Genomic DNA, 10,110 nt, shown 5'->3' with positions numbered 1-10,110 from the left:
CAATACCTTCTACAAGGGCTAGCTGATCTTCATGTGCTGTGTCTACTGTTGAATATACAGCTAACCTTTAGAATTTTGCTGTTTGAATTTCGGCAACTATTTTACTCAATACCTTGACTCCCACAAGACCAATGAATTCTTCACAATACCGGTAGCCTTGGAAAAATATGACTGATGGCAATGACCTTTAGAGCAACGCTCATGGATGTGTTGTTTCAAAAACGGGTCAAAATGAGCAATTAATTCAAGGAAACCTAAATAGTTACCATTATTTTTGGTCCAAAAAATTTTGTTATCACCATTAAAAGCAAATCCTCTTATTTCCAAATGCTTAACTACCTCTATCACGCAGGGAAGCACTTCTTGCCAATAATTTTCCTCGGTTTAAATCGTATGCTGCAGTTCACTGTCGATACAGCACGTCTCTCATTCTTCCAAGGTAGAAGCCGCGTCACTGAATTTTTGGGATGAATAGCATTGTTTTCATGAGATGTCACTTTTACTACCTCTTTCTTCCAGACATAAAGCCCACAAATTGAAAATGGAGAACTCATATCATCTAAGTCAATGCTGTCACTGAATAATTTACGGAAAATACAAAACACATTTCTTGTAGATTCGGAATACTACAGCCATTTCCTTTCATTTTTCTCTCCATTTAGCAATTTTCTACAGAACAAGGTGTTGGGTGAGTACATTTTTTGTGATTTATAGACACGTTCAGATTTACTTAGATCATCTAAATTGTTCTTATCATAGTCTAAACCATTCGCTAAAATCAATTCCACCAATGATTTTTCACGTTTTTCTATTTCGCCGAATGTTTCTCCAATGTTGGGCACTTCACTAATTCACTGTAAGTTCTGTCTCCGATTTCGATTTTATGATCGCTTAGTTCAACATTCGCTTTCATTGCCACCTCAATTACAAAATACTGCCCGACTACAATTTCAGTTTCACCGGGATCTGTAAAACACTCCTTAGAAGAAATAGATACCAGTGTAAAAGGTACCGGTTCAGTACAGACTTCACTAACATTACCAGTGGGGCAATTTTTTTTCGTAAGACTATGCAGTCACTTGTGGCAGTTTCTTCATAAATGTAGCTCCTTCTTTCTGTGCTTTTCTTTTGCTCGAATTAACAATTCAGCTCTCCAACAATAGACGAGGAATATAAGCAACGAACAGAAGAAGGAAAGGGCGATGGGTGAATGGTGAGTGCATCACACAAAACGCAAAAGTGTTTGAAGTAACTCGCCTATTGTTAAGGTCAAAAATTCTGCTCGAATACATGCATACGGAGTTTATAAATAGATGGAACTTGTTGACATGGAAGGAATGTTGCGCAACTGCGCAGTAACTTAATTTTTTGCTGGATTTGGACTAGGTATTCTGTGACTACATGAGACTGCAGAACATTTCTGTTCAACGAGAAAATATGAATCATAATTATCATGTACTATATTCGACCTTTTGTTTTAAACTGATTTATGATAGTTTTTTAAGATGGTGGTTGTAACAAACAAAGAAATTTGTTTTATATTTTAGGGTCTTATTTTATCCCATGGTGATGGTTGTATCCTGAATGATTCTTATTAGAGAGCCAGATGAGGAAGATCAGAGTGGAGGCCCCCCGTCCACATGGAGTCCTGGGTCTAGAGCCCCCCTTTTCCCTTCCCTTAATCTGGCACTGGAGGACATAAATTAGAATAACTCATTCAGCACAGAAGACTGTAACCATGACTTTACCAGTTGAAAGTTAGACTTTGAAATTTTTCTACGGAGCAGAGCTGGTGTAGCACCACTCAACGGGTCACCATTTCGTTTCCAGTTAAAAGTGATGAGCCCATGTTTCATTGCTTGCAATGATGTTCGAGAAAAACTGTCATGCCCAGCCTCATAACGTGCAAGTGACTTCACACAAATCGTCCTTCATTGCTCTTCATGGTCTTCTGCTAGGTAGCAAATAATCCACAGAGCACACACTTTTATGTACCCCAACTGGAGGACGAGAGTACTAGGCTACCAACAGAGCCATCCAGTTGTGCAGAGAGTTTGACTGTTATCCACTGATCACCTCAAATGAGTGTGTCTGCACATTCCAACATTGCAGGAGTTGCAGCCGGCTGGCACGCAGGGGATTGGGCATGTTTGCGCAACCTTGTTATGATAACAGACTCAACACCCAATGACTCACTGTTCTTTTGTTCCAGGTCCCCATAGATATTCTGCATGCGACCATGAATATCTGCAGTGCTCTGGTTTTCCATAAAAAGAAATCAGTGACAGCTCTCTGCTTGGAATGCACATGCATTACAGACACTATTTCCAAGGCTATGTATAGTGCCGCCACCATTCACAAATTCATGAAACTATAGGAGCTGAAGTGGAAATATTCGACGAAGTTGCACAACAAAATCCGCATTTTTTTCAACCAAAACCGGCCGAAAAAATGTGTTGCATTACTTACCGAACGCACCTTCATCTCCGTTATATCAAGTGCCAAAGAAACTGATATAAGTATACATATTCAAATACAGAGATATGTAAATAGGCAGAATACGGCATTGCGGTCGGCAGCGCCTATCCAAGAGAACAAGTGTCTGGCGCAATTGTTAGATCGATTACTGCTGCTACAATGGCAGGTTATCAAGAGTTAATCGAGTTTGAATGTGGTGCTACAGTTGGCGGACGAGTGATGGGAAACACCATCTTCGAGGTAGCGATGAAGTGGGAATTTTCCCATATGACCGTTTCACGAGAGTACCATGAATATCAGGAATCCGGAAAACATCAAATCCCCAACATTGCTCCAACTGCAAAAAGGTCCTGCAAGAATAGGATCAATGACTGAAGAGAATCATTCGACATGATAGAAGTGCAACCCTTCCGCAAACTGCTGCAGATTTCAGCGTTGGGCCATCAACAAGTGTCAGCGTGTGAACAATTCAATGAAACATCATCGATATGGGCTTTTGGAGCCAAAGGCACACTCATACACCCTTAATGACCGCACGATACAAAGCTTTACGCCTTGTCTTGGCCTGTCAACACTGACATTGGACTGTTGATGATTGTAAACGTGTTGCCTGGTCGGACGAGTGTCGTTTGAAATTGTATCGAGAGGATGGACGTGTACAGGTATGGAGACAACCTCATGAATTAATGGACCCAGCCTGTCAGCAGAGGCTGGTGGAGACCCTGTAACGGTGTGGGGAGTGTGCAGTTTGAGTTATATGTACCCTGATATGTCTAGATATGACTCAGATAGGTGACTCATACATAAGCATCCTGTCTGATCACCTGCATCAACTCATGTCCATTGTGCATTCCGACGCACTTTGGCAATTTCAGCAGGACGATGTGACACCCCACACTTCCAGAATCGCTACAGAGCTGCTCTCCTGAGTTTAAACACTTCCGCTGGCCGCCAAACTCCCCAGACACGAACATTACTGAGGAAATCTGCGATGCCTTATAACATGCTGTTCAGAAGAAATCTCCAAGGCCTGCAGGATTCATGGTGTCAGTTCTCTCCAGCACTACTTCAGACATTAGTCAAGTTCATGCCCCATCGTGTTATGGCACTACTGTGGCGTGCTCTCGGGGGCCCTACACGATATTAGGCAGGTGTATCAGTTTCTTTGCCACTTCAGTGTAGAAGTTATGTACTGTTCTTATCCTAGTTTCTGCCAATCCCATAATATGAATTTTATATTCCATTTGGAAATAAACCAGATTTTCCCTATTAGAGCAGGCCAAATGAATGTTCCATAACATAACTCTGTCCAAATGATTACTGTCCATTATGTGCCTCACTCACTCTCGCAACATGATGTTTCGAATCCTTTTGAACTGCACCCAACTGCACCATGCTAATGATAGACATACACTTGTGATATAAATTATCTATGATGTTTGCGCTAGCAGATGACATGGGTCAGAATGGTTTATGTACAGTCAGGGATATAGGGACAGGCACATTGTAGTACAAACCTCTGAGCACTGACCGCTGATTGAGTCCTCTGGTTCTGACTTGTTGTTGAGTGGGACAAACTGTGGGGCTGGCTGAGTCTATGGTGCCTGCATTGCAGGGGCAAAAGTAGCATCTGGTACGCAAGCCAGACACGGTCATATGGGACAGTGTTTGAAGAAGTGGACTTGGATTAAGGCTGCAGTCGTAGCGGCTCCGATATCGCTGGATTCTGCCGACGACCGACATCGTCTGGAGACGGCTGATCTTTCCAAATCAGTACGTACGCCACTATGTGCACGACCACACTAAAACTGATCCCTTCTCCTGAATTTACACATTTCGAAGGGCAATCGGTGAAATTCAAATCAGTTTGTTTTTTTTTGTCAAATCGGCCGATATCCTCGCACACGAGCTATGGAGCATGAGAAACCGCCAAAAGAGAATGACTTTGTGGCATCCTGAGGATGAAAATATCATAATCGGCACATAGTTCAGAATCTATGGACTAAAATCGCAGGTTTATTCGAATCCTCATATGCAAAATCGGTATTGGAAATTTTAGGAATAGATTATAACCTCAAAAATGTATTTTTTGACGTGAAGAGGGTGGCGTATGTTTTATGCGCATAGCTACCGTACTGGATCTTTCTTGTGGTAGGATGTCATTAGTTGTCTACAAATTATTATTACTGCTTACTGGCGTTTCATGCCAGTAGGTTAGTGATGCTGTTAATATGAAGTGGTTTGAAAATGCAGTGTACGGTAAGTATTTCCACTTTTAAGTGCTTCAGTTTTTCAGAGTACTTTATGCTACACCTTTTACTTGTCTTTCACTCGTGTGTAAAACGACAATCACTAATTGATGTACGTCAGCACAACTTCAAATAAATACAGCGACACAAAGTGTTTATAACTAGCTTTTCAAGGTCACCACGAATTATCTCGAGTATAGAACAACGTTTCTCCCATCATCTCATATATTCGTAAAACTTGTCTGGTTATTCCGATAACTGAGGACAGAAAGCATAGTACTTGCCACATTCTTTACGATTCACGAAAGCTCATTCCCATGCATTCGGTGTCTCTTTAATAGCAGAAGCTGCTACGCAGCCCTTGTATCCACAACACAGAGGCGTCGTTGTATCCACCCCACCTTAAGAGATTAAAATCTAACCCACATCATACACAGAATAGATTCTAACCTAACCTTCTTGACCTTGGGAAAAACAGACGGAGGAGATAAGACGCACTATGACCACACTGTCGGCCAATGTTATTGGGCAACATCTGGCGACCATTGTCTGTGTCACTGTGACGCAGACTATGGCTGCTTTCACACTGGCGACTTCGTTGTGGCGTTTCAGCCACGCGGTTCAATCGCAGCAATGGGCGACTACCGCACTTTTGAGCAGCGTGGTCGAATTGCCAGACATGCAACTGTACCACGCAGCAGAAGCTCTGTGGCAAGAGCTGTCTGTATGCTTCTGCTACTTAGCGACAAAACGGACTCTGATGAGAAAGTGTTGCTTTTCGTTTTGTTATTGAAAAGAAAACACAGGCATCAGCGACATCATCCAAAGTACCGGATTCATCCTATGTTAACTACTGGAGAAAAACATGGACTTTTTTTTATAATTTATAAGAAATTGAAAGAAAACTCTAAAAAATGCTTTAACTGCTGCAGAATGTCTGTGACGTCTTTTGATCAGTTATGTGCTGTGCTGAGGGCTAACAAAATAAAAGAAAGTACATAAATGAGAAATAGTATATCATCAGATGAAAGACGAATGATTACTTCAAGGAAATAAAATGCCTTTTTTACATATAAATTTATGTTTAAAGTAAATTCGACAATAATTTTTTTCGATGAAATACGTTAAAACAGCTTCCTAAAATCTACGCTACCCAGAGAATAAATCAGTGGTCACTGATGAATCAGGTGATATAGGTGAAAGTGATTTGATGTACTTGGACATGGATTGAAAGCATGAACAGTTATGGTGTATTTGAATATATAGGTACTGGTATGTGTGAAGTGATCTGAAACTTACAGTTTTCTAGTGAACTGTAAGACCTGCTGTATTACCACAAAACTGACATTATTTTAAAATTATTGTCCATCTTTAAACGCTTTGCCACAGATTTCAAATCATCTAATAATGACAGTAGAAAATGATTATCAGGGTAATCTCCTTCACGGTTTGATGAATTTTCTTTTTCTTGATGTTTGCTGCAAGTACCTGAAACAGTTTCTTCCCTTCTGTCATCCCTTGTCTCTTACGGGAACTGGAGGCAACTCCACCCTCTACATCAGAATAATTTGCCACGTCAGTACGAACAATAGCTTCTTCCAGCTCTGCTGGTTTGTTGGCAGTTACAGGTAATAAGAAAGTTATTGTTGTTGTTGTTGTGGTCTTCACTCCAGAGACTGGTTTGACGCAGCTCTCCATGCTACTCTATCCTGTACAAGCTTCATCATCTCCGAGTAACTACTGCAATCTACATCCTTCTGAATCTGCTTAATATATTCTCCTCTTGGTCTCCTCCTACAATTTTTACCTTCCACGGTTCCCTCCAATATTAAACTGGTGATCTCTTGATGCTTCAGAATTTGTCCTACCAACTGATCCCTTCTTCTAGTCAAGTTGTGCCATAAATTTCTCTTTTCCCCAGTTCTATTCAGTAGTATCTTCTCATTAGTTACGTGATCTACCCATCTAATCTTCAGCATTCTTCTGTAGAACAACATTTCGAAAGCTTCTATTCTCTTCTTGTCTAAACTATTTGTCCTCCATGTTTCACTACCATACTAGGCTACACTCCATACAAATATTTTTGGAAAAGACTTCCTGACAGTTAAATCTATACTCGATGTTAACAAATTTCTCTTATTCAGAAACGCTTTCCTTGCCATAGCCAGTCTACATTTTGTATCCTCTGTACCTTGACCGTCATCAATAATTACACTCCCCATATAGCAAAACTCATCTACACTCATGCTTATAAATTAAGGATAATGCTGATACGTGGTGAAGCAACGCTCTGGTGGGCGGTTTGCGGGTTTAAATCACCAGGGGGTATGACAACACGGTGCATTTGACCTGCGGTCGTCGCACGATGGCGCTGGCAGCAGTCCACATAAGCAGAGGTGTGTTGGTGCATGTCAGAGTACGGTGCAGCGAATAAGTGCGCAGACGTTTTCAGACGTGCTAATGGTGACTGTGTGTTGAAAATAGCTCAAATAACTGATATTGATGACGTTATGAGGGGTAGAATACTAGGGCGACTGGAGGCTGATCAAACACAGCAGGTCGTAGCATGGGCCCTCCGTGTGCCACAAAGTGTGATATCAAGATTATGGCAACAACTCAAGCAGACAGGAATCGTGTCCAGGCGCTACAGTACGGGATGTCCACAGTATACGACACTACCACAAGGAGACCGATATCCCACCATCAGTGCCAGCAGATGGCCAAGGATTACTGCAGGTAGCCATGCTCGGGACCCTACTGCAGCCACTGGAACAGTTGTCTCCAGACACACAGTCTACAGACGACTGAACAGACATGGTTTATTCACCCAGAGACCTGCAAGGTGCATTCCACTGACCCCTGGTCACAGGAGAGCCCATAAAACTTGGTTTCAAGAACACAGTACGTGGTCATTGGAACAGTGGTCCCAGGTTATATTCATAGACGAGTCCAGGTACAGTGATTCTCGCCGGGTTTTCATCTGGCGTGAACCAGGGACCAGATACCAACCCCTTAACGTCCTTGAAAGGGACCTGTATGGAGGTCGTCTTTTGATGGTGTGGGGTGGGATTATGATTGGTGCACGTACACCTCTGCATGTCTTTGACAGAGGAACTGTAACAAGTCAGGTTTATTGGGACATCTTTTTGCGTGAGTATGTCAGCCTTTTCAGGGGTGCAGTGGGTCCCACCTTCCTCGTGATGGATGATAACGCACGGAACCACCGAGCTGCCATCGTGGAGGAGTACCTTGAAACAGAAGATACCAGGCGAATGGAGTGGCGTGCCTGTTCTCCAGACCTAAACCCCATCGAGCACGTCTGGGATGCTCTTAGTCGACTTATAGCTGCATGTCTTCAAAAACCTACGACACTTCGGGAACTCCGACAGGCACTGGTGCAAGAATGGGAGTCTATACCCCAGCAGCTGCTCGACCACCTGATCCAGAGTATGCCAACCTGTTGTGCAGCCTGTGTACGTTTGCATGGTGATCATATTTCATATTGATGTCGGGGTACATGCACAGGAAACAGTGGCGTTGTGTAGCATATGTAATTTGGGATAGTTTTCTCAACTTATCAGCAATACCTTGGACTTACAGATCTGTGTCGTGTGTGTGTCCCCTATGTGCCTATGCTATTAGCGTCAGTTTTGTGTAGTACCACGTTGTGTGACGCAAGATTCTGCAATTATCCTTAATTTATGAGCATGAGTGTACTACTTTAAGCATCTCATTTCCTAATCTGATACCTTCAGCATCACTCGATTTAATTCGACTATATTCCATTATTCTCGTTTTGCTTTTGCTTATGTCCATCTTGTATCTTCCATTGACTTATGGCTTGCCATAACTGTAACACTGTTAGTCAACTGTGCCGAACTGTGATTTCTACCTTTCTCAGATACTGTATTTACGCGAATCTAATGCACACCTTTTTGTTTACCATATGCAGTAATCAAAACTGGGTTGTGCATAAGAATCGTCGGTGCATTACATTCGAGTACCAACCTGAATCCGTCGTTCAGGGACAAGATCATTGAAATTTACGTATGGTTCCTTACATCTCAATGCATTGTTGTAATTTTCAGCTTACGTTTTTGTTGGGCTATTACTGCGTAGTGTGTTCGTATTAGGTAGTCACGAAATGGAAGGCAAGCACGGAAGAATATCGTATAATACTACTATAGAGCGTAAAGTAATTCCTTATGCTTAAAAATACGGTAACAGGAGGGCGGGACGAGAGTTCGATGTAGCTGAGAGTAACGTTTGCTTTTCGAAGAATTAGAAATTGGCATTATTTGCAACTACCAGTACTAGAAAGAAATTCACTGGTCCTCACAGTGGAAGACATCCTGACGTTGAACCAATATTTTTGGAATTCGTCCGTGGAAGGAGGAAAAATGGACAATCTGTAAACTAATTACGCCATAAGAAACAAAGCAAAAGGAGGTGGCTGCAGTTCCTAATATACCGAGGTGAGAGTTTCAGGCTAGTCGTGGATGGGTTGATCGCTTTATGAAAGGGGCGGGCTTATCTCTACGATGCCGTACAACAAAAGCTTCCACAAGATTTTGAGGGGGAAAAAATCAAGAATTTCAGCTCTATGTCACCACACTTCGGCAATGAAGGAATGTTTCGATGAGCCAAACAGGCGACTTTGTTGATATGCCAATTTGGTTTAATATGCCACATGATTACACGACTGATGAAAGGGGACAAAAGACGTTACATCAAAGCATCGTGGTGTGAAAAACAGCACGTAGCTATAACGCTGGCAGTCACAGCAGATGGGCGAAAACTTCCTCCTCTCTTAATCTACAAGCGGAAAACAAGTCCCAAGGCTTCTAAAAATGAAAAGCTGTTCCCTGTTGACGTCATTGTTCGAAATAAAGAGAAGGGACACGTGACAAATTCTAACGCTTGACTAGCTGCGAAGCGTATGAGAACTCCAAACTACAATTAATGCTATGTCTATACGCATTTCGTGGTCATCTTGCTGATGACGTAAAAAAGAAGATGCACAGTCTAGGCAGTGATCTGTTATTATTCCTGGAGGAATGACTTTTGTGTTAAAACCATTGAACGTTAGTGTAAGTAAAGTTTTCTGAGGTTACTTTCAGGAAGAGTGCAAGACATGGTTTTGCGAACCAAACTGTAAACTGACTCCGATACGGAAAATTAAGATTGCTGCACCCCACATTATTACACGCTTGATTTCGGCCTCATGGAGAAAAATCGAAGCACCAATGATAGTAGAATCATTCGAGAAATGCTGCATTTTATATACTCTGGACGATCATGAAAATGGTGTGCTCTGGAACGAGGACGACGGGGGAAAGAGTAAATGAAACTGCTTCTGATGTAGAATCCTCCGAGAATACCG

This window comes from Schistocerca piceifrons, unplaced genomic scaffold (assembly GCF_021461385.2).
Source record: "Schistocerca piceifrons isolate TAMUIC-IGC-003096 unplaced genomic scaffold, iqSchPice1.1 HiC_scaffold_1682, whole genome shotgun sequence".
NCBI lineage: Eukaryota > Metazoa > Arthropoda > Insecta > Orthoptera > Acrididae > Schistocerca > Schistocerca piceifrons.
Note: the sequence above shows the minus strand (reverse complement) of the source record.